This window comes from Euphorbia lathyris, chromosome 4, assembly GCF_963576675.1.
Source record: "Euphorbia lathyris chromosome 4, ddEupLath1.1, whole genome shotgun sequence".
NCBI lineage: Eukaryota > Viridiplantae > Streptophyta > Magnoliopsida > Malpighiales > Euphorbiaceae > Euphorbia > Euphorbia lathyris.
In genome coordinates this window covers 5,567,638-5,594,376 of record NC_088913.1, presented here as the reverse complement: position 1 = coordinate 5,594,376, position 26,739 = coordinate 5,567,638, and the positions used below count along the sequence as shown (strand labels likewise).

General features: G+C 39.8%; 1 non-coding gene across 1 annotated transcript; it reads left to right on the top strand.

Annotated features, from left to right (window-relative positions):
- Positions 1–21,927: 21,927 nt before the first annotated feature.
- LOC136228181 (small nucleolar RNA R71) lies at positions 21,928–22,034 on the top strand. The gene has a single exon (XR_010688515.1). It is a non-coding gene; the product is annotated as a small nucleolar RNA R71 (small nucleolar RNA).
- Positions 22,035–26,739: the final 4,705 nt, after the last annotated feature.

Sequence of the window (26,739 nt, the reverse complement as noted above, 5' to 3'; positions counted from 1 at the left end):
CGAGCTCCCACTTTGTTTCGTCTACACGTTCTCTCCAATTCGAGATCGATAGGGAAAATAGGAGGTCCAGCTCTGCGCATAAACCCTAAAGATTCCTTTTGGCTGCACTATTTAGCAAACAGATTAAAAACACATTGTTTCACAGAAAAGTTCGTATAAACTTTGTTGCTTTCAATCCCCGGCAACGGCGCCAAAAACTTGTTGTCTCCTGAATGGACTCTAGCAAGTGTACTAGATACAAGTAATAAAGTGATAAGTCAAGTATCGTATCCACAGGGATTGAGGACCAAAGTTTATAAGAAATACTTTGTAGAACAGGGTGTTCGTGGTGTGTGTATTCTTTGTTGAGCGATTTCCGCAAGTGCACGCTATATGCTTGTAGTAATAAAAGATATCGATCCCACAGGGAACGCTTTTCGAACAAAACTTATTTATAATCGGTTAAATTTACTTTTAGGTTTATAATATGGAAAAATCGTTTAATCGGTTTTGGTTTTGAAATTGCTAGAATGAGAATTAGATTAGATTATGAAAACGTTAGAAAATATTCTGATTTAAGAATGAATTTGCAAGATAGGAACGTTTAGTACTTTTCAGAAAAGTAAACAGATGTATTTGTTTGCATTAAGCAAAGAAAATAACTTTAAACTTTGTACGAATTATAAAGATGAAATAAATGATGGAACCTCTAATTAATTGGCTTTGAACATGACAAAACCCTTTCGGGATAGTTGCCCTTAATCAAATTAAAACTCTTTCGAGATAATAATTTGCCTAAGTGTTCAACAAAGTTTCCTTGTAAAGATTTTGGATTAAATACGTTTTAATGAAAACACCAGCAGTCGCTTTAGTGGATTGGTTACCATAAGTGCTGCATAAAAATCTATCGAATAGAACGGACTTTATTAGATGAAATATAAATTGATACAAGTTTACAGAGAACATGGAGCATGGAAACATTCGACGACTTGCAAGTGAACGGGTTGTCAATCCTTTCCTTGGGTTTCGTTAGAGTTTGTCAGGCTCAGGGGCGGATCCTCTACTCAATCTTCTCGCTGAATCTTCGTAATAGAGACTGGGTCGGTCTACTACCAAAATGAAAACTAAACTGGAACAATGTCTAAACGCTACTAAACTTGTTATTATTGAATAAACAATGTGTGTACAACATATTGCTTTTTACAGAATCGAAATCTAACTTCTGAATCACTTGACTCGGAATTTCTGCATAAATTCTATACTAATCTCTTTTTTCTACATATCTTCAACTCTCCATCAACTCTTTATTTATAGATTTTGAAGAGCCTTGATTGAAGTGTCGTGTCCGTTGTGAAAGGACGTCTTTATCCACCCGAACGATCGCGTTTCGTCGAAAAACGAAAGTGTGTAACTAGGCTTCTGAAAACTCCTGCTCGTACCGAGAATATTAAATTCTCTACCGAGAATGCGGGAGCATCAATTGGTCTTCAAACGGAAGGAAGGAAAAGCTGGGGAACGCGTGTCGCGACCGTGAATGTGGGGGTCGTGGTCGCGGCACGGAACGTTTTTTGGTTCTTCTGCTTTCGTTCGCGTCCTCGATTCGGCGTTATTAATTTCTGTCGTCTTCGACTCCTTTTGTAGGGTTTTTCTTCTATTTTCGAGCTCTTTTCGTTCCTATTTGGATTTTACCAAATATTTATGTACCTTACAAGAAAGAAACATATTCGAGAGTAAAAGCTTTCTAAACAGATAAAATAGTATAAATTAGTAGCAATATTGATGTAATTATTGATGATATTTTAGGTATATTTTGGGCTTAACAAATCTCCACACTTAATCTTTTGCTAGTCCCGATCAAAATTTCTCTGAATTTATTCTCTAACTTAATCTCTTTATAAAAATAAAACATATATCTCTGTATTACCTTTTAAATTAGTTAAGCCGAAAAGACTAACTTCGCATGGCAAATTTATACGCAAAATATCAATCTAACTTAGTATAAATACGATATATCATTCATCTTGTATTTTCAATTTTGAATTGAAGCATTCGGGACGATATAAGCACGCATGTTATTGAGTCTTTCGTCTCAAGGCATTTCAAAGCACAAATTTTCCTTTCCCAAACCTAAACTAATATATGAGATATATTATTTTAAATAAGTACTTGGGTTAATTATTTGCTTAGTTACGCCCGAGATAATGGTGGTCTTGATCGTAACTTTATACGTATTTTATTGCTTTGTGTTTGCTTAAGAGGTACCGACCATGCCATGGGTGGACGCAATCGTTACTTTAAACTTATACACGCTTATAATTTTTGCTTTTAAACGTTCCTTCCATACCTCGATTGTGATAAGGGTGGTCGCAACCGTGTCCAAAAGTAAACGATACTTAATTTTGTTCCCTTTCAAACCTCGATTGTGATAAGGTTGGTCTCAATCGTGGCCAAAAGTTAAGAATTCAACTAATTGATTAATTAATATGAATTTATAATTGTAACTTGGGAAAAAGAAAGATAGCACATTCATACTATATGGACTTAAAATTCAACATGTATTATGGCTAAAGTTTCCTTAAAAACTTCAATTGGTGTTAATGTAAGACGAAATCAAATCGAGCTAAAAATTGTTAGTTCAATTTAATGCCTATAAACCTAATTGAAAACTTAAAATAAGATTTATTGTATCATGAATTGCATGATATAAAATAGAGATTGAAAATAAAGAATTTATTTAATTAAAATACATTCACTCGAGACAATTTTACTTAAAATCGTATCGGAGATTCGTGAAAAATTTTTTTTGAAAAATATTACCCGTATAGAAATATTATTTCTAACAATAATGATAACCTAAACAAATAATCATATTAACTTATGGTTAATTTATAAACATATGAAAATGTGTTGCAATATATTAGTGTTGATAAATAAAATGTGTTGCATTTATTCGTTTTGCAAAATAGTATTTTTGTAGCATTTATTCGTATATGTGGAAATGATATATGTATATCTCCTCCCACACTTAAATTGGACCATGTCCTCATTGGTGCAAAAATGGAGAAAACATAAAAAATAAATAACGAAATAAGGCATACGAAACAAAGATTAAAATTGTAGCAAATGAAACAGTCAACATTAAATCAAAAATAGAAAATTGTACCAAACATAGGAAAATTAAAATTGTACCAAATATAACAAGATAAAAAGAAAATAAAGAAAACAACCTATTCGTGAGGCGGGGAATCCGGAGGTGTAGGTGAAGTCTCCACATTTCGGCGTCGGAAAAAGGAAAGCATCCGATGCCGAGTCGATCTATGCTCACGCCTCAAAAGGTTGAGGTTGTCATTCATCACCATATTATTTTCTACCAAATCATCAATTCTTAAATTCATAAGTCAATCTATATGAATACAGAAAAGATTTCAAGAAATCCAGTGGAATACGCTCCTTTCCACCCTGCAATCCCGTCTTTGTTCTATTATTAAATTAATAGTTAGAGGTCTCAGCTCTTCAAGAGAGTTCTTTACTGTCTGGTGCTGGTGATCCACTTTTTATTTTGAGTACCCATTTGACGATTGTTGGAATTGATTTGGTCCAAAATCCTCCGCAAATCCACTGGATCATCCGCTTGAGGTGCTTGGGGTTGTGGTTGAGCTTGGGGTTCATCTTCCTCTCCTTCCGCCTCTCCGCCGCCTTCAGTACCTACAAATTGAGAACTTGAAGCTCCACCACCCATAGTGCCACGAAGGTGGGCAATACGGGAGGCATACGAAATAAAGACGGGGGGACCTTGCGGAAGCAATAAATGAGCTCGCTCAAGAGCCGCGATATCCAAGAGTGGAACATACCCACGGTAGGTGGACATGTCAAAATCAGCCAATTCACCCCGAGCTCCCAACACAATAGCGGTAATAAAATTACAAAGAGGGATCTGAATGGTAGTAGCCCTCGAAGCTCGGAACAAATTATCAAACAACATACCAATGCTATCAATCCGCAAGCCTTTAAACAAACTATCCAAAACATACAAATCCCGAACCTGAACCTTTGAACTCTCAACACGCCCAAACAAGGAGAAACTCAAAAATTTGTGAAAGAAGAACACACAATTGTCCTTAATCAACTTGCTTGAAGTGTTTTTGGAATTAAAATAGTCTTGGTCCGAAAGAGTTTGCCAAACAGCATCATTATCAAACTCTTTAGGCTTATCATAAAAATCAGAAGTAGGGAAACCGAACATATTTCCCATTGCTTCATAATCAATGGTGTATGTGATACCATTATTACGAAAAGAGATAGAGGTTTTCTTCTTGTTCATTTTCAAGGTGACCAAAAATTCCACCACATATTCATTAATACGCGGAAAACGCATATTAACGAATTCTTGCCAACCCAACGCCTCAATAAAAGCATCAATTCGAGTAGAGAAATTCAATGTTCTTACCGAATGGAAGTCTAAGAAGTGCATATCCACAAATTGGCGGTCGGCTTGTGAAAAATGTTTGAAACGAGCGGCTTCCTCCTCCGAAGCGATGTCGAAATAAGCTCCACATTGAACCCGAAGGCGATTAGCTTCCGTAACAGCGGGCTTGTTACCAACACGTTTAGTCCTAACCATGGTGATGGTGTTTAGAGTGTTTTAGGTTTTGAGAAGAAGAAGAAGAAGAAAAAGGATTTGAGAGAAAGGGGTAAAGCTTGAAGATGAGTTTGGGGGTTGGAATTTGGAAGTGATTGAATAGAAAAGAGGATAGAAATTGGAGTGAATAAATTGGGAAGAGTAAAAGTAGGTTTTTGGGGAAGAGTTTGGAGTAAGGGATTGGGTAAAAATAGAGGTGATGTGAGGTTTGTGTAAGAGGTAGGGTTATATAGGTTGATTAGGTGAATGTATATGTAGAATAGGAATAGGAAAATAGGCAAAAATATTAGCAAAATCGGAATCAAAAGGGCATATATCACGCGTGTCGCGACCGCAAATAGCAAAGCCGCGGCCGCGGCACGCGATTTTCAGGGAATTTTGCCCCTGAAATTCGTCCATTGTTGCTACTCATACCGAGAATTATTAATTCTCGGTAGAGAATTGGTCAAAATGGCCTATTTGGGTGCCTATTGACATGGTTTGTGCAATTTTGTTGATGATTTGGTTCCTGAACTTAATATAAAGTGTCCCTGCACTTAAAAACTAAAATAAATGACATTAATTGCAAGGAAAACCAAATGTTTAACCTTAATAAATTGAATTAAAGTGTAATAAATTGGTTTATGAATAATTAATGAAACTTAAATGTTAATTTATGCATATAAGTTAAGAGAATCATATTAAGTGCATAATAAGTGCATATAAATATATATTAATTATAGGAACTTAGTCAAGTGAACGAATTAATATTTTAAATTCAATGAATGAAGTTTGTGAAAATTGGATTAAGTGTGAATATATGTGTTAATTAAGAAAACCATGATTGTTCAATATTATAGATTTTATATAGTTTTAACCATGATTATATAGAAATGGAATCAAACATATATCTAACCTTTGTAAAATTAATAAATGGACTAAAATGAAATAGAACTTTATTGAATAAAACAAAAATTATATAAACAAAGAAGGAAACCAAAAAAATACAAAAACACACAAATATTTACAAAAAGAAAAATAACTATAAACCTAAACTATTCTATATACTCATCCCTATCAAGCGGGATATTTCTGGCCTTAATACGATCAATTTGAAACTGCACGAAAGTTTCACGTTCCGGTGCAGACAGAAAGTGAGGCCCTGCTCGAAAGACACGTTTTACAAGTCCTTCGTGCTCGAGAAATTCATAGTCAATTGTCGGGAAGAATTCATCATCACTCCAGGGAACATCAATGGTACCCTTTGTACCAAGAATTATTCCACAGATTATATTGTCGAACCCAATCTTCTTATCCTTAGACCGAGAAGCGGCGACAAGACCCTCCATCAGAATCTTTGAAGAATCTACTGCATTCCCCTGGAATATATCTCCAAGAACATAAAGATCTGTGTTGCGGACCACACTACTGAATGTGCGCCCGAATAAACTATGACACAGGAATTTGTGCAAATACAGCATGGAGTTGGAGCGAAGGGAGTGATTATAGGCGAGTTTGGAATTGAATCGCCAGAAACCGGTGAGCATTCTCCAAATGTCTGAGGATGTCATATCTCTTCCAGGATGACGTTTGATTGTATCCCTCGGGGGAAAACCAAACCAAGCATGCAACTCGGGATAGCCGAAAGTGAAGATTTCGCATTCTCGACGAAAACTGAGACGTACTCGTCGTTTGTTAGTGAAACGAACGGTACAGAAGAATTCGAGTATCCAGTCGCCTATTATTGGAAATCGCATTTGGGCGAATTTTGTCCACCCTAGGCGTTCCATATAGCGGCTCATGTCATCAGTAATGCCTAATTGGCTGTTAAGAAATTCATCGATACACAACATTCCGGTGAAGAATTTGTAACGGAGATTCCAATAACGCCTACCTTCATCGTGATTGAAGATAGGAAAGGGCGCCCCATATCGTTTGGATAAGTCTGGGCGTTTATTGCTTGAGGCAGCATTGTGCCTTGAAGGTTTGTATTTGGTAGGCATGGTGTTGGTTTGAAGGAAAACAAAGTTTCTGTTACTAAATGGTGCTTTGAAGAAATCAGAGGTCTGATAAAGATGAAAAGAATTGTAACAGAAATTGAATCCTCTAGGACTAATTTATAAGAGTTTTAGATGAAAGGAGGTGTTGTTTTAATCATGAAAAGATATAAAATGACACCTTTCGGGAACGAAGAAACTTAAGGTTTCATGTGTCAAGAGGTTTGTCGAAAGGGTTAGGATGTTTCAGACTTTAAAGGTGCAGGAATTACACGTGTCGCGACCGAGAATTCTGAATTCGCGGTCGCGACCCACTGATTTCCTTGCGGAAATCAGGCATCGTAAGCTATGTCCTGATTCACGATAGAGAATTTATGATTCTCGGTAAGTTCAGAGAAAATCTAACCTATTTGGACAAGTCTGAAAAATAGAATTCTCGGCAGAGAATTGCCTGAAACTTCAATTTCATTCTAATTTCCTTAAATTAAATCTAAAATCATGAAATAAACATATTTTATGCATAGAAATCATAACATAAAGTCATCTAATCACAAAAAATGGCATTTGAAAAAAATAAAATAAAATAAAAATAAAATAAGATAAAATAAACAAAAATATAAAAAGAAATAAAATAAAATAAACTGTGATCGAAAAACTGAGTAATTTATACGTCAGAAAATCTTGTTACGAACGGAATTTCTATTTGTGAAATATTTTCGTAATAGATTTTACATCGATTACCATTAACTTTGAAACGATTTCCGTTAGGACCTTCCAGTTCTAAAGAACCATAATCGAATGTTTTGACGACTAAATATGGTCCTATCCATCTGGACTTAAGTTTTCCTGGAAATAAACGAAGTCGTGAATTAAATAACAACACTTTATCCCCAACATTAAAGTGTTTTACTTTAATTTTGGCTTCGTGCCATTTTTTCACTTTTTTTTATAGATCTTTGCATTTTCGTAAGATAGATGGCGTAACTCATCTAACTCATTTAAATCGAGCAAACGTTTCTTACCTGCTTGTCGTAAATCAAAGTTAAGTTCCCTAACAGCCCAATAGGCTTTATGTTCTAATTCGACTGGCAAATGACATGCCTTCCCATACACTAAGCGGTATGGAGTCATTCCTATTGGTGTTTTAAATGCAGTACGGTATGCCCATAACGCATTATTTAGTTTACAAGACCAATCTTTTCTTGAGGATGAAACTGTTTTCTCTAGAATCCATTTGAGTTCTCTATTTGATATCTCCGCCTGACCATTTGACTGAGGATGGTAAGGCATTGATACGCGGTGGCGTACTCCATATTTTTTCATAAGCGTTTTAAAACTTCGGTTTATAAAATGAGTACCACCATCACTAACGATGACTCTTGGACAACCAAATCTACAAAATATATTGTCAAGAAAATTAATGACAACTTTAGAATCGCTCGTCAGGGTTGCAATTGCTTCAACCCACTTTGAAACATAATCAACGGCAACTAATATGTAAGTTTTACCAAAAGAAGGGGGAATAGGTCCCATGAAATCTATTCCCCACATATCGAAGACTTCAACTTCTAATATGGTTGTGAGGGGCATCTCATCTTTCCTTCCTAGATTTCCTGTTCTTTGGCACTTATCACAACGAGTAATAAATGAACGGACGTCTTTAAACATCGTAGGCCAAAAGAAACCACATTCAAATATTCTAGCTGCTGTCTTGTTAGCTCCATTATGTCCTCCATAAGAGCTAGAATGGCATTCCGACATTATGGATTCATATTCATTTTCACCAACGCATCTCCTAATTATCCCGTCACCACAAGTCCTGAACAAAAAAGGATCTTCCCAAAAATATTGTTTAATGTCGAAGAAAAATTTCTTCTTTTGTTGGAAATTTAATCCTTCCGGAACAATATTGGCTGCAAGATAATTAGCAATATCTGCATACCATGGTGACATGACGCTTTTCATTTGATAGAGATGTTCATCAGGGAAATCATCTCGTATACCGTTAGTTTCACCTATGGGACCGTTCTCATCTTCAAGTCTCGATAGATGATCGGCGACAAGGTTTTCTACTCCCCTTTTGTCTTTTATTTCTATATCAAATTCTTGTAACAATAAAACCCATCTAATTATACGTGGTTTTGCATCATTTTTAGCAAATAAATATCTTAATGCTGCATGATCAGTGTAAATAATAACTTTCGATCCTAACAAGTATGACCTAAACTTATCACATGCAAAAACTACAGCTAACATTTCTTTCTCAGTTGTGGTGTAGTTTAATTGTGCACCGGAAAGTGTGTGACTTGCATAATAAATGACATGAAGTTTCTTATCCTTCCTTTGTCCTAAAATACATCCGACAGCTAAATCACTTGCATCACACATAATTTCAAATGGTAAATCCTAATCGGGTTTAGCAATAATAGGTGCACTGACTAAAGCTGTTTTTAATGTTTCGAAAGCTTTAACGCAATCTTCATTAAAGTTAAAGGTAGAATCTTTCATGAGTAGATTAGTGAGTGGTTTGGAAATTACAGAAAAATTCTTAATAAATCTTCTGTAAAAACCGGCATGTCCTAAAAATGATCTTACTCCCTTAACAGTAGTTGGAGGGGGTAATTTCTCTATTACTGAGGTTTTTGCTCTATCTACTTCTAATCCTTTTTCAGATATTTTGTGACCTAAAACAATTCCTTCGTCAACCATGAAATGACACTTTTCCCAGTTTAATACCAAGTTTGTTTCTTCACACCTAGACAAAACTTTATCCAAGTTTTCTAGGCACGAATCAAAAGAATCTCCATAAACTGAAAAATCGTCCATAAAAACTTCCATGATATCTTCAATGAAATCATTAAAAATCGCAGTCATACAACGTTGAAATGTTGCAGGTGCGTTACATAGACCAAAGGGCATTCTCCTATATGCAAATGTTCTGTAAGGACATGTGAAGGTTGTTTTATCTTGGTCATCTGGGTCAATGTATATTTGAAAGAATCCGGAGTAACCATCTAGAAAACAGTAGAAAGCATGACTAGCTATCCTTTCGATCATTTGATCAATGAAAGGAAAGGGAAAATGATCTTTCCTAGTTGCTTTATTTAGATTTCTATAATCTATACAAACCCTCCAACCAGTGGTGGTTCGCGTAGGTATTAATTCACCTTCTTCATTCCTTACAACTGTTATGCCTCCCTTTTTAGGTACACAATGGATTGGACTAACTCATTCACTATCCGAGATAGGGTAGATGATTCCATTGTCAAGAAGTTTAGTAATCTCATTTTTTACTACTTCTTTCATATTCGGATTTAGGCGTCTTTGCCTATCCGCTTTAGGTGGCTTATCTTCTTCTAAGTGAATTCTGTGCATTACAATGCTCGGATTAATATCTTTTAAGTTTGAAATTTGCCAACCCATACTTCCTATCCTATTTCTAACAACTTCTTTCAATTTCTCTTCTTGAACTTGTGTTAATTTGTTAGAGATAATTATAGGTAGAGAATCGCCTTCGCCTAAGAAAGCGTACCTCAAATGACTTGGTAATTCTTTAAGTTCTAATTTAGGTGGAACTATAATTGAAGGCGGAACTGGTCCATCTTCACGAATCAAAGGTTCTGGGTCCTTATCTTCTAGTTCCTCACTCATTATAGGTTCTATTATTTCTTCTTTTTGAACAATGTCTGATAACCCGCGAAGCCCAAAACGGGTTATATTCATTTCACAAGCCCAGCCCATATTAAAGCCCCATGGGCTAAGATTGGATGAGACCCGAATGAAGGAAGCGGGCGCAGCGAGTAAACCGCCCCGAATTCCTAAACGGAGCGTCAAGACTCCCACTCAGAACCACGTTCGTTGCCATGAAAGCCACGAAAGGGACATGGCCTAAAAAGGGGTAACCGCCCTCAGAACGTGGCCCACTAAGGAGTAACCGCCCTCGGTGGTTACCCAAAAAACACCTATAAAAGGCCTTAAGAATAATGGGGGAGGTACGTTCACATTTTTTCCCACAAAGCTATTGCTAAATTATAGACTCATTTTCACAAAAACTGACTTGATCGTCGGAGAGTTTCCCGGAGATCCTGTCTCCGGTTTTGTTTTGCAGGTAACTCCGGCAAAGAATATCAAAGCGGATCCCGCAAGTTATCATTGGTGCGGTGAACGTGGACCTTTTTTACCAACACTTGGTTAAAGGTACATGAAGAACATGTCAGAACCATCACGAACGACCGGTGTTACGACCAGATCCACTAGCATGAACTCACGAGGTTCACGGATTGCAAATTCACAACCTGCAAGTACACAGCCTGTGGTGCCTAGCTCATCGGGTCCTTCGGGACAATTGAGTCCCTTATTGGAAGTCCAAGTGCAAACTGAGATGGAAATGTCCAATAGTGATTTCGTGCAGATGGAAGGACAAGTCTTGGCTTCGAACATGAGCCAGGCGGCTGGAGATCGAATGATTAATTTACTAACTGCCCTCGCCGAACACAATACCGCCGTGGCGGCTGCTCCTCAAGAACCTGTGGTTATCTCAACACAATCACCGACTATCCCTGTCATATCGGCCCTCCCGCAGCCATCTCAGGCGCCAAATCAAGTGGGCCAGAGTAGTCGCACAAACCCACACAGCCACCCGAACAACTACTCGCATCCAGATCTCATTACGACGATACATCCGACCTGGCAGCCATCCCAACCGTTGCCAGGAGTGCAAGGCACTCTTCCACTACAGCAAGCGGAACCTTTTCCTCACAGACATTCGGAGTTGATGACTCCTGGGCGAGAGCACACATGGAACTTTGATCCTATAACGGGACAGCGGTTGGTCCCCCAACAGGCACACGTCTCAACACCGATGGGCGGATGGATGCCACCCAGAATTCACCAACAGCGGATGGAAGAATTCCGACGAATACCCGATATTGACTTAGAAGATCAATTACGAAACATGATGGAACGAATGGGGTAGTCGCCTAGGCCGAGAGCAGAGATCCAGAGCGATTCACCTTTTGCCCCTTCGTTGCGGGAATTCATTCCAGATCACAGAATCAAAGCACCTGCCATACCAAAATACTATGGGGATCCAAATTCTGACCCTGAGGCTCATGTCAGGAACTATAGAGAGTTAGGCCGAGAGCAGAGATCCAGAGCGATTCACCTTTTGCCCCTTCGTTGCGGGAATTCATTCCAGATCACAGAATCAAAGCACCTGCCATACCAAAATACTATGGGGATCCAAATTCTGACCCTGAGGCTCATGTCAGGAACTATAGAGAGTTAATGGATGTTGCAGGGGCAAGCGAAAGCATAATTTGCAGGTTATTCTCGACAACTTTGGGCGGTGCGGCATCTGATTGGTTTCGATCTTTACCGGCAGAATCTATTCACAATTGGCAACAATATAGTCGGGATTTCTGTGCGAAGTTCGTGGGCTGTAAAGCGGCAGATGTGACAGATAGGCAGCTGAAGGAGATCAAACAGAGAAACTATAATTCCCTAAGGGAATTTGTTGTCGCCTTTAACGATATCCTGGTGCGATTGCAGAACCCAGATATCGTGAGTATTCGCAATATCATGGCGGATGGAACCACAGATTGGAGCATGCGGGAAGAAATCATCCGTAACAAACCACGCACTGTAGCCGAGCTCATGAAGATAGCAAAGGAATTCATGGAAGTGGATGATGTCAACAGGGAACATAGGGCCCAAACTCGGCGAGAAAGAGATGCCGCTAGAACCACTTCGGACAGTCGGCGTCAGACCCAGTCCAAAAGTAATTTTGTGCGAAGAGGCGATCGTCCCTTTCAAGGTGGAGGATATCACACGCCACTAAACACGACTCGCCAAGAGGTGTTACTTTGGATCGAAAAGAGCCCCTTGAAGAAGGATGTGCGGTTCCCCGAGGTGAAAGGCCGAACCAGTTTGGGGCGCTATCCCAGTAAGTATTGCAGGTTCCACAGGTTGAATGGCCATGACACAGATGATTGCTACGAACTGAAGAAGGAAATAGAAAAACTGATCGAGAGAGGCAAGCTGAGTCAATTTGTAAGAAAAGAAACAGCTGATGAGAAAACAACGCTCCCGCATGAGGGAGAAACACGGCCAGAAAAGAAGCAGAAGAAAGGGGTGATAAACGTGATAGCAGGCAGAATCTACGAGCCTCCAACAAAAAGAACTCACCGTGAACGGTGAAAGAGCAACACACATAGGGGGGATGCCCTCAATTACTCATTTGCGAGAATCACGGAGCCACATGCGGATGCCCTGGTGATCACGATGGCCGTTGAAGGATGGGACGTCAAGCGGGTCCTTATCGACACATGCAGTTCTTGCAACGTCATTACCCGGACAGCATTCAACAAGTTGGGAATCAACGACGAGCGGGTGGAACACACCTTCATGGATGTAACTGGTTTTGGGGGTCAATCCTCCCAAACAAGTGGGCAGGTGGTGTTGGAGGCAGAAATGAGCGATAAGAATCTAAAATGGCGAGGTGATTTAGAATTCGCAATTGTTGATCTCCCACTGGCCTACAACATAATTCTGGGACGGCCATTCCTGTCGGAGACGGAGTCGCTCATCTCAATGAAGCATTTAACGTTACATTTGCCAACACACCAAGGGCGAGTCATAGTTGAAGGTGATCAACTTGTATCTCAACAGGCCTATACATTATCACTTGAACCAAAACCGGAAGAGGAGGATAAAGTCGACGAGAAACTGCCGGCGGAAGCATTGGGAGAAACGGAACTATTCGCCATCTCGAATGACAAGAACGTGCGAATAGCGGCTGGACTCTCAGAAGAAACAAAGAAAGCCATTACCGAGGTATTGATCCAATGTGAGTCGGCATTTGCCGCCCCAAATGAAGTGTTAAAAGGAATAAGCCCAGACGTAGCAACCCATCGGTTGAATGTAGACAAAGGGGCAACCCCAGTGCGGCAAAAGAAGAGGGGACATGCTCCTGAGCGGCAAAAGGCGATTGAAAAAGCAGTGGCGGACTTGCTAAGGTCGGATGCGATTCGAGAAGTCACCTATCCGGAATGGCTAGCCAATGTGGTGCTAGTCAAAAAGCCGAATGGAACGTACAGAATGTGCGTCGACTTCAAAGACTTGAACAAGACATGTCCGAAAGACATGTATCCACTTCCTAACATTGATATATTGGTAGATGGAACTGCAGGATATGAAGCTTTATCATTCACTGACGTGAAATCCAGTTACCATCAGATACCCATGGAGAAGGCGGATGAAATCAAAACATCATTCATAACTCACCAGGCGACTTATTGCTTCAAGGTGATGCCCTTTGGATTGAAAAACGCGGGAGCAACATACCAGAGGATGATGAACAAGATATTTTCAGACAAATCCGGCAAGAACTTCTCGATCTATGTTGATGACATGATCATCAAAAGCAAGAAAATGCAAGACCACCCGCGGGATATCAAAGAAATCCTAGAAGTGTTGATCAAATATGGCCTCAAATTGAACCCAGAGAAATGCACATTCGGAGCGAGAGCGGGAAAGTTCCTGGGTTTCATTGTTAGCGGCAAAGGGGTTGAGGCGAATCCTGAGAAGGTTAAAGCAGTAATGGAGATGAAGACGCCAAGGAACATAAGGGAAGTACGGAGACTGAACGGGCGGTTGGTGGCATTAGGGCGATTCATATCATGCTCAGCTAGGCGATGTCTACCTTTCTACAATGCCATCAAAAAATCCAAGTCCTTTGAATGGACGCCGGATTGTCAAGAAGCATTTGAGGGGATAAAACGATTACTATGTTATCCGCCCTTAATGAGCAGGCCGGAAGACGGAGAAGATTTGTTTCTTTATGTATCCGTCACCAGCATGGCGATATGCACTGTGATGGTGCGAGAAGAAGAAGGGCAGCAATATCCAGTGTACTACGTGAGCAAAGTCCTGAAGGATGCAGAACTCCGGTATTCGAAGTTGCACAAAATGACCCTCGCAGTGATAACCACGGCGGCTAGATTGAAACCATACTTTCAGGCGCATACTATCATTGTGAGAACTGGCATCCCAATGTGAAAGGTACTGCAGAAACCTGACGCATCCGGCCGGTTGATGGAATGGTCAATTCGCCTGGGCGAATTCGATATCCGCTATGAAGGAAGACCAGCGCTAAAGAGCCAAGTGCTCGCCGACTTCGTGAACGAATTCACCTGGGATGATGATGAATGTCCAAAGGCACAAAAAGAAGAGTGGAGCATGTACACAGATGGGGCCTTATCTGCAGACGGAGCTGGGCTAGGAATCGTCATCAAAGGTCCGGAGGTTATCCGCCTGTACTATGCAGCAAAATTAACTTTCAAAACTACCAATAATGCCGCAGAGTATGAAGCAATGATATGCGGATTGAAGTTGCTCAATGAACTCACCCTAGAAAGAGTGGTAATCTACAGCGATTCCAAACTCATGATAAACCAGATCACAAAAAATTATCTGGTGAAACAGGAGGAGCTAGTAAAATACCATCAGGTAGTCGGCAGATTGACACAAGAGTTAACGCACAAGGGAGTCGTTTGGGAAATGGTGCATGTTCCACGAGACCAAAATGCAAAAGCTGACGAATTGGTAAAAGCAGCAGCAAGTAGAGAACCATGGAGTCAAAAAGCATGCAGCTTGGAAATAAAATCGGCACCAGCATTCGAGGTTGATCAAATTATGATCATCGAGGAACTGGAAGACGATGAAGATTGGCGGATGCCAATCCGTCAATATCTGGAGCAGGGAGATTTGCCGGTTGATAAGAGCTTAGCCAGAAAAATAATTGAGCAGTCGGCACGATACTCAATGCGGGATGGAACTTTGTATCAGAAATCGTACACATGTCCATGGTTGAAATGCGTTAGTCGCAATGAAGGAGACTATGTGCTGCGAGAACTACACGAAGGAATTTGTGGCGCGCACGAAGCTTCGGTGGCATTGGCAAGAAAGGTCAAACTGATGGGATACTACTGGCCCAAGGTGGTGGAAGATTCCCAGAAGATGGTTGCGGAATGTCACAACTGTCAAATCCATGCGAATGAAAAGCATGTTCCCGGAGCTGAACAAATCACTATAATGACGGCGTGGCCATTCGCAACATGGGGAATTGATATAGTGGGTCCATTCCCAGAAACAACAAAGAAAAGGAAGTATTTGATAGTCGCAGTGGACCACTTCAGCAAATGGGTAGAAGCGGAGGCAGTAACCGCACAAACACCTGAGCGAATGATCGAGTTCTTACGAGAGAACATTATCATGCGATTTGGGATCCCGCAGAAGCTTATAACCGACAATGGCACCCAGTTCAACTGTGCCAAGTTCAAAACATACTGCGAAAGCATGGGAATCAAGAATCATTTTTCTTCTGTAAACCATCCCCAATCAAATGGTATGACGGAGGTTACCAACAGGGCCATGGTTCAAGGCATCAAGAAGCGGCTAGGTGATAAAAAAACAGGTTGGGCGGATGAGATACCCCATATGTTGTGGGCATACAGAACCTCTGTAAAGGCAGCAACAGGCGAAACACCTTTCTCGCTAGTTTATGGAGCCGAAGCAGTCCTACCTGTTGAAATCAAGTCGCCCACAGATCGGACAATTTATTATTGCGACACACAAAATCCTATCAACATCAGAGATGCTTTGGATTCTGTGGAGGAACGAAGAGAAAAAGCTTACATGCGAATGGCAATGTACCGCAATAGAATCAAGAAATACCATGACAGAAGAGTGCGAAAAGTAATGATCAACGAAAACGACTTGGTCTTGAAAAAAGCAGATAAAATACAGTCTAGAGATGGCAAAGGCAAGCTAGGCGTCAACTGGATCAGGCCATACAAAGTATCCAAGAAGATGGGACCGGCCACTTTCGAAATAGAAGAAATGAGTGGAAAGAAGCTCCCGTGCACCTGGAATCTAGAGAATCTACGCCTATATAGAAAGGCCGAGTAGTTCGAGGAAATGACGAGTACTCTTTTTCCTTTTATGAGTTTTTCCCACTGGGTTTTCTGATAAAAGGTTTTAATGAGGCTTCGATCCCGTACAATTGGTGTACATATGTAATAAACTTTTTCTCGTCATCAATAAAAGTTATCACATTCACTCAGTATGTTACAACAAAATGCGGATTCTTTACAAAAACACATAAATGTGTTGCCTCTTAAAGAAAGGCGGATGCATGATTACGCATCACTCGCAAAAAACCTTAGGGTTAAAATCAAAAGCACATAAATGTGTTGCCTGTTAAAGAAAGGCGGATGCTTGATTACGCATCACTCGCAAAAAACCTTAGGGTTAAAATCAAAAACACATAAATGTGTTGCCTGTTAAAGAAAGGCGGATGCATGATTACGCATCACTCGCAAAACCTTATGATCAAAACTTATGATTATTTTCGAAAGAAGAATTATAAGTTAAGGCATAAAATTAAGCGAATAAACGAGTACTCAAAAATTGCAAAAAGGGTCTGGCCACCCTAGCTATGAAGAAACACAAATATGGAGTCGGCAAAAGGACAAAGGGCACATATAAAGGGCAAAAAAGTGACAATCACACACATATGAAAAGCAACAACCGAAAGAAAATATATATATCAGAGCGGTTTGTTACATGGTTTTTACATACAAAAGTCCAAATATAAGTTAAGCTATGCTACAGCTTCCTCTCCTTCGCCCCTAATGCCCTCCTGGACTGCGACGACTCCCTCATCTCCTCCGGTAGGAGGATCTACTTCAAGCGAATCCTCAACCCTTGAATCGGTAACCGCTTCAGTAACCTCTTCGGCGAGAGGTACCTCTTGCACAGGTTGAGAAACGGCTTGGGGTGCCTCTCCTTCCGCGGGCTGAATAGGGATCTCGCAGCTAATCGGAGGATCCTGAAGACTCTTCCAATCTAAGAAGAGTACCTCATCCATATCTTCATCCTCGGCTTCCAGCTTATCCCACTCCCTAGTTAAATCCTTTTCAGGGATGGGAACTTTGGGGCGGTTAAGTACTAGACCCTGATGCCCGTGCTCATAAGCGGCATGAATCCACTCCCCATACCAGTAGATGCGGGCGCCATCTTCAGCCAAAATCTCCTCAACCCTCTTCTTTTGGGCCTCCTTGAAAGCAGCTAGGTCGTCGAGGGCTTTTTGCAGTTCATCGGACTTGGCCTGAATGGATTTAAGGGCCTCCTCCTTCTCGTCCACGGCCTTCTGACAGGTGCCCTCTAGGACCTTCACCTTCCCTTGGACATCATCATAAAGTGACTTCTGAGTCGCCAATTCCGTACCAAGACTTTCCAACTCCTTGGCTCGCTCTGCATCCCTTCGGAGAATGCCCTCAGCGAAATTGATAATTTGCATATAACACGTCTCACAAATAAAAATGGGCGAATAGAAATATGCGGTTACAATGAACACAAGATATTTGAAAGCGAAGGACAAAGCAATAATATACCTCTACAGAACGCTTCTCGATCCCTTCCACAGCAGTAGGGAGCGGTACTTGCTCGCGCACACGGGAGGCAGAGGGAAGTCGCCCGAGGACATTGCATATGGAAGATACAATATCCTTGCAAGAGAAGTTCACGGCCAGGCCGAAAGTCCTAGTCCACCATCCGCTAATATCGGGGGTTGGCTGCAAAAGCATAAAGAAAAATATCAAGAGAACGGCAGATAGCTCATGAGGAAAAAGTAGCAATACGAGAGGGAGTAGATCAAGATACCTCGTGAATGGGGGTACTGCTCTTTCCTTTAGACGAGGCGGATACAGGTGCCCCGCCAACAGTAAGGGACACAGAAGTGTTCTTCTTTTTAGAACGAGAAGACTCTGTATCCGCACTTATCTTGCGCTTCCTGGTTAAAGGAAGATCCTCGGAGGCAGAAGCGGGACCTTGTGAAGCGGAAGCCCTAACCGGGGAAGCCGCCCCAATAGAAGGAATCGTCCCTCCAGAAGGATCCGCCCCTACAACGGAAGCGATTTCCGTCATCCGCTTCTTTCTTCTCGCCAGGGCTTTAGCCTCCCGATCTGCAGCGATTTGAGATAAAGGATCACCCCTGCAAAGGGTTAAAAGAAACCATCAACTTGGAAATAAAAAGTACCTTGCACAAAAACGCGATAAGGAATATAAACAACGCGATCCCCCTCGCGGTACGCAATCGCTACTCGGCTCCTTAGCATATGAAAGGCCTGATCGTATGTCCATACAAAAGGAGGAGTGCTCTTCAGGAACTTGATAACGGCGGATTCTTCCTTACTGGGATACCCGAAGTTCAAACTCTTTACGTTGGGTCGGCTCCAGCAACGAAGGAAGTTCAGGTTTTCCTCATTAAACTTGATAAAAAAAGTAAGATCGATCCCACTCGCGGATCTTGTTCAGCTTCTCGTCAAAACCATAGTATCCGCTCTGACGGATGAAAGTGAAATACCCCGCCGAGCTTTTGAAATGGTGGAGCTTGGAGAAGATTTTGGGCAAAAAGGGAACCTCCAAACAATCCTCCAAGAATTTGTCCAGAGTCAAATCGGCCCAGCCGTTAGGATGCAATTGCCCGGGCGCGATTCCGTAACCGCCTAGGACGGAAGCAATCTCATCCGCCAGCGGATAAGTGAAGCCGCAGATAATCTGGGCCACGAAAATAGTGAAGTACCCCTTTGGGAAATCGCCCGGTCCCCTATCCTCCCCAGGAATGATAGTCTCGAGACCTCGGAGCCAGGGATAATGCTCCCGTAAATCATCGATTGTCTCTTGACAAACCAGACTTCCCGACCTGTCCTTCTTTGGTAACAAACGAGGGGTTGGGACAGGTGGCGGAATCAACTTTTTGGGGTCAAAACCTAAACCCTCGTCGGTTGTATTCGCCAGATGAAGGAAGTCGGCGGGATGAGAATTACACCCAGGAGAGCTGGTTGAAGCTTCCTCAACCATCTTTTCGACCTCGTTAGAGACCTCGCGTACATAATCGTCGTCAAATGGCGCAAAGTCGAGGTCTGACATGATCGATAAAAGGAAAACAGAAGCAAAAAGCCGAACAAGGAACAAATGTGAAAAGAAAAACTTACATGAAAAAGACAACACAGTGAAGTGACGGGATTAAGAGGTCAACGCCGGAAAAGAAGTAACGGAATTTAAAGGTCGACGCCGGAGAAAACGAAAGAGGGGAAATGCACAAATTCAAAACTTTGAAATAATCGGACAAAGACGAAGCGTCCCCTATAAAAAGACCCTAAAAGGGCTCTTGCTAGACCAAGGGGGAGGCATGTGATAACCCGCGAAGCCCAAAACGGGTTATATTCATTTCGCAAGCCCAGCCCATATTAAAGCCCCATGGGCTAAGATTGGACGGGACCCGAATGAAGGAAGCGGGCGCAGCGAGTAAACCGCCCCGAATTCCTAAACGGAGCGTCAAGACTCCCACTCAGAACCACGTTCGTTGCCATGAAAGCCACGAAAGGGACATGGCCTAAAAAGGGGTAACCGCCCTTAGAACGTGGCCCACTAAGGAGTAACCGCCCTCGGCGGTTACCCAAAAAACACCTATAAAAGGCCTTAAGAATAAGGGGGGAGGTACGTTCACATTTTTTCCCACAAAGCTATTGCTAAATTATAGACTCATTTTCACAAAAACTGACTTGATCGTCGGAGAGTTTCCCGGAGATCCTGTCTCCGGTTTTGTTTTGCAGGTAACTCTGGCAAAGAATATCAAAGCGGATCCCGCAAGTTATCAATGTCATTTAGACATTCTTCAATTAAATCAAGTTTCATACAAGCAAAATCCTCCATAGGATATTTCATCGCTTGATTCATATCAAACTCAATCTTATCATCTCCTATTCTTAAAACTACTTTCCCTTCCGACACATCAACTAGAGCACGTCCCGTGTTCATGAACGGTCTACCAAAGATTAGCGGACAATTAACATCATAAGCAAAATCTAAAATAACGAAATCGGTAGGAAAAATAAATTTGTCAACTTTAACTAAAACATCCTCAATTATACCGTATGGTCTTTTAGTGGTTTGATCCGCTAATTGCAAAACCATATTGGTACGTTTGATGTCTTCTTCTAAGCCTAACTTATTAAAAATGGATAATGGCATCAAGTTAATGCTTGCTCCTAAATCACAGAGACAACTGGGAAATTCAATATCTCCCAATTTACATGGAATGGTAAAACATCCGGGATCTTTGAGTTTTGTGGACAAATTACTTGACACAATTGAACTACAATCTTCAGTTAGTGAAATGGATGAAATTCCTTCCCAACTGATTTTCTTTGAAATTAAATCTTTGAGGAATTTACCATAATTGGGAATTTGCGTAATCGCATCCATAAACGTTAAATTAATATGCAAATTCTTAAGTTTGTCTAAAAATGTTAAAAGTTGTTTGTCATAGTCCTTATTGCGGACTTTGTGTGGAAAAGGTGGTTTGGATACAAAAGTTTTTGTACTAGAGTCAATTGGTGCATCTTTTTGTTTTAATGTATCTTCTTTGGGCGTCGGTAAATCAGTTCCAGGTAAGGTCGAATTTCCGGGCCTAAGTAATTTTTCCCTGAACGAAGAGTGATAGCCTTAACATGCTCTTTCGGATTTTCTTCCGTATGGCTTGGAAGACTTCCCTCTTTGCGGGATGGAATTGATTTAGCGAGTTGTCCAATTTGAATCTCCAAATTATGGATGCTAGATGATTGGTTTTTAATAAGCTGATCGAATTTATTCTCAATCCGTTTAAAACCATCGTCGTGATTACTTATTTTTCCGCTAATAGCATCAATAAATTTGTCGATTTTAGAAGATAAAGTGCTAATCGTATCTCTTGATTGATTTTGATAATTAGTAGTACGATTTTGATTAGCATTAGCATTATTATTATCTCTCCAGTTAAAGTTAGGATGATTTCTCCATCCAGGATTATATGTATTGGAATAAGGGTTATTATTTGGGTTTTGCCCTTGGACAAAATTTACCTGTTCAATTTCACTCATACATTCGTAATCCATATCCGTTTGGATTGGCTTACCATTAGGATCACACGGTGCCATAAACCTATCAATTTTGTGCGATAAGGCAGAAAATTGGGCTTGCAACATCGCTACTGGATCAAGATTCACTATACCTTTAACCGATGATGTTGTTGAGGAGGATGGTTTCGCTAATGGTACGTGTCCACGTTCTACGGGCCACATACTGCTGTTGATTGCCATTTCCTCCAAAAGTTCTCTTGCTTGGGCAGATGTTTTCTTCATGAATAACCCTCCAGACATAACGTCCAATGAACCTCTAGTTGTAGGATTTAGTCCATTATAAAATGTTTGCATTAAAAGTTCAGCGGGCAATTGGTGGTGTGGGCATAAACGTTGAAGTTCTTTAAAACATTCCCAAGCCTCATAAAGAGTTTCATTATCATTTTGAGAAAAAGATGTTAACTCTTTAATGACTCTTGCGGTTTTTGCTAAAGGAAATTTTTTTGATAAAAACGCTTGGGCTAATTGTTCCCAAGTGGCAAATGATGCGGCTGGCATAGAAGTTAACCATTCTTTGGCTCGATCCTTCAAAGTAAAAGGAAAAAGGTGAAGTTTGATTGCTTTTGCAGTTACATCAGTAATTTTAAAAGTGTCACAAATTTCTAAGAAATTCGTCAAATGTGTATTAGGATTTTCGTTAGGTAACCCGTAAAATGTTACGTTATTTTGCAACATATTAAGCAACGCAGGCTTAATTTCAAATTGGTTTGCATTAATTTGGGGTCTAACTATACTGTTTGTTATACCGGCCACTCCTGGCCTAGCCTAATCCATAAGTGTGGCCATAACTTCTGGCTCGGTAATTCTAGTTTTTATTGGGGTTTTGTTTTTCTTTTTCTTTTCTTTCTTGTTCTTTTTAAGAGTTCTTTCAATTTCTGGGTCAATAGGATCTGGTGATGTGCCTGAACTTCGAGAACTGCGCATGAACTTGAAATTTCGCACGAACCGAAACTACCTACAAAACAGAATTTGAAAAATAAATATGTTAGTAATTGAAAATAAATAAAATATAAAAGTTTGAATAAGTATGAATAAACCTAGATTCGTAATAAAACACGAAAAATTTAAAATTTTATCAAAAATTTTGGCGTTCCCCGGCAACGGCGCCAAAAACTTGTTGAGCGATTTCCGCAAGTGCACGCTATATGCTTGTAGTAATAAAAGATATCGATCCCACAGGGAACGTTTTTCGAACAAAACTTATTTATAATCGGTTAAATTTACTTTTAGGTTTATAATATGGAAAAATCGTTTAATCGGTTTTGGTTTTGAAATTGCTAGAATGAGAATTAGATTAGATTATGAAAACATTAGAAAATATTCTGATTTAAGAATGAATTTGCAAGATAGGAACGTTTAGTACTTTTCAGAAAAGTAAACAGATGTATTTGTTTGCATTAAGCAAAGAAAACAACTTTAAACTTTGTACGAATTATAAAGATGAAATAAATGATGGAACCTCTAATTAATTGGCTTTGAACATGACAAAACCCTTTTGGGATAGTTGCCCTTAATCAAATTAAAACTCTTTCGAGATAATAATTTGCCTAAGTGTTCAACAAAGTTTCCTTGTAAAGATTTTGGATTAAATACGTTTTAATGAAAACACCAGCAGTCACTTTAGTGGATTGGTTACCATAAGTGCTGCATAAAAATCTATCGAATAGAATGGACTTTATTAGATGAAATATAAATTGATACAAGTTTACAGAGAACATGGAGCATGGAAACATTCGACGACTTGCAAGTGAGCGGGTTGTCAATCCTTTCCTTGGGTTTCGTTAGAGTTTGTCAGGCTCAGGGGCGGATCCTCTACTCAATCTTCTCGCTGAATCTTCGTAATAGAGACTGGGTCGGTCTACTACCAAAATGAAAACTAAACTGGAACAATGTCTAAACGCTACTGAACTTGTTATTATTGAATAAACAATGTGTGTACAGCATATTGCTTTTTACAGAATCGAAATCTAACTTCTGAATCACTTGACTCGGAATTTCTGCATAAATTCTATACTAATCTCTTTTTTCTACATATCTTCAACTCTCCATCAACTCTTTATTTATAGATGTTGAAGAGCCTTGATTGAAGTGTCGTGTCCGTTGTGAAAGGACGTCTTTACCACCCGAACGATCGCGTTTCGTCGAAAATGAAAGTGTGTAACTAGGCTTCTGAAAACTCCTGCTCGTACCGAGAATATTAAATTCCCTACCGAGAATGGGGGAGCATCAATTGGTCTTCAAACGGAAGGAAGGAAAAGCTGGGGAACGCGTGTCGCGGCCGTGAATGTGGGGGCCGCGGTCGCGGCACGGAACGTTTTTTGGTTCTTCTGCTTTCGTTCGCGTCCTCGATTCGGCGTTATTAATTTCTGTCGTCTTCGACTCCTTTTGTAGGGTTTTTCTTCTGTTTCGAGCTCTTTTCGTTCCTATTTGGATTTTACCAAATATTTATGTACCTTACAAGAAAGAAACATATTCGAGAGTAAAAGCTTTCTAAACAGTTAAAATAGTATAAATTAGTAGCAATATTGATGTAATTATTGATGATATTTTAGGTATATTTTGGGCTTAACATTCTTTAAATTGAGAGATGTTGTTTAAACAGTAACAAAGTCAATGATTTAGTTGATTAAAAGAAATACTTAATGACGATAAAAGGCAGAACAGGTTAAGCACAGCGGAACAGGTTACTTTTAGTCTCTAAACATCCTATTTATTCATGAATGACGTAAAGTGAAGTCAAGGTCTCTGCTTTAATGCTCACTTAAGTCAACTCTCGTGTGTTCTTAAGATTCTAAGACGTACTACAACATTAAGCGTCCCTAAAGTTGGTTCTTTCTTGTATTACGATCGAAACATCATTTCTATTAAGAAAACCTTGATACAACCTCCTGACATCTCTGTTTCGGGGTTGAATGCTTGACAAATAGTTCCGTGAAGATGAAAGCAGTTTCCTATCATGCATCTAACACTAACATACATGCATTTAGCAATGGAGATAAAGATTTATCAAGCACAACATAATATATCACCATTCATTCATAAATAAGATAATAAAAGACTTACATAACTGGCCCTAACTGGCCAAACCCATTCAAAATGACTACTCACTCATAGTGTAGAGTGAACAGCCTCAGTTAATTCCACAGTTCTCCATTGATGGAGTCATCTTCCTTAGAGAGCTTCACCTCTCTCAAAGAAACCAAAATTCTAGTTCAAAATGATTATCCAAAGTAAAAAAGGTACGCCTTTCCTTCCCTCCATTACATCTATATAAAGGAAGAAAAACGAGCCGTACCACAAAATATTACAAAAAGATTGTTTTTCTACCGCTATGTTACTAGGAAATGATTAATTGTATTTTGACCCTTGAACACTCAAGGGGTGATCCATCTTGTCATCTTGTTGCTTTTCTGCCTTTCCTACGCCTGCTGTAATTGCCGCGCCGCTCCTGCCACTTGTCCAGTCACTATCCGTCATCAGGTACGCAGCGGAGATCCGCTGGATCAAAAGTTGCTCTACTCCTCAAGATTCATTGCAAAACAGGTTGTGTGGTAGCCCTTTTGACTTAATCAATACAAATCTGCATAAAACACTTATAAGTCCTTTTATTTAGGAATATTTCGCCTAAAATACTCACAAATTGTTATTAACACGCTGTTTAATTGCAATCATATTCATGCCTAACAATTCACCTCCGAAAACTTAGTCTTATTGGCTGGAACTTTTGTTCTAGGCGTGATTGTTAGTGTTTAGGGTATGAAAAATAAGGAAGAGGAGAGGAAGAGAGAAAAATCAAAGGTTGAAGATGAGTTGGGAGTTGTAATGTGTAATTGAATGAGAAATTTGGTAGTTGAAAGGATTAAGTGATTAGAAAGGGTAAGGAATAAATAGGGAAGAGTAAAAGTAATGTATTGGGAAGAGTATAGAGTAGGGGATTGGGTAAAAAGTGAGGTGATGTGAGGTTTGTGTAAGGAATAGGTATATATAGGGTGAAATAGAGTTAAGTATAGGTAGAGTAGGAATAGGAATAGGCTCAAAAATAGGGCAAAAATCTGGAATTATTGTGCCTACAGGTCGCGTGTCGCGACCGAGAATCCTGATTCTCAGTCGCGACACGGCGATTTCAGAGAATAAATTGCTCTGAATTTCGGCCTGTCTTGCTGAACTTACTGAGAATTCATAATTCTCGACCGAGAATCGGTCCCTGGTGACTTGTTTTTGTGCATTTTGACTCTGTTCGTATAATTTTCTAAGAAATTATGTCCTGAACCTTTGGAAAACTGTTCCTGTACTTAAAAATCATAAATATAAAGCATTAATTGATAAGGAAAACCAAAGGTTTATCCTTATTAATGGAAAAATAATGAATTAAAAATACAAATTCATGTAAGTTTAAGAAAACCAAATGTTTAAATTTAATGATACATTAATGTACATTTAATCATGTAAGTTAATTGAATCTTCATTAATAAATACAAAGTCATGCACTTTATTAATTCTTAATTGATTGGTAAAGAACATGAATGGATTAATGTGCTGAATATATGGACATATTTTGAGAATTCTAATACAAAAAATCATATGAGTTTATTACTAGCATCGGTATCTGACTATAAGTAACCTTAGTTAGATTTATTAAAAATGGATTGAGGATAGTTTAACCAAGATCAAAATAAGAAATTGAATCGAATAGAAATTTTTATTAAATCTAATATGTACAAAAGTAAACAAAACAAATCAAAGAAAGTATTTACAAAACACACAAATATTTACAAAAGGAAAACTAATAAATTAAAACTATTCTATATACTCGTCCCTATCAAGCGGGATTTCTCTAGCCCTATAGCGGTCAATTTTCAATTGCACGAAAGCTTGACGTTCTAGTGCAGAAAGAAAATGCGGGCCTGCTCTAAAAATACGCTTTACGAGGCCTTCATATTCCAAGAACTCATAGTCCAAAGTCGGAAAGGGACAGAAATAGTTCCCTTGGTCCCGAAAATTATTCCACATATTATATTGCCGAAACCAATCTTCTTATCCTTGGATCGAGAAGCGGCAACAAGACCTTCCATCAGAATCTTGGATGTATCAACTGTATTGCCTTGGAATATATCTCCAAGGA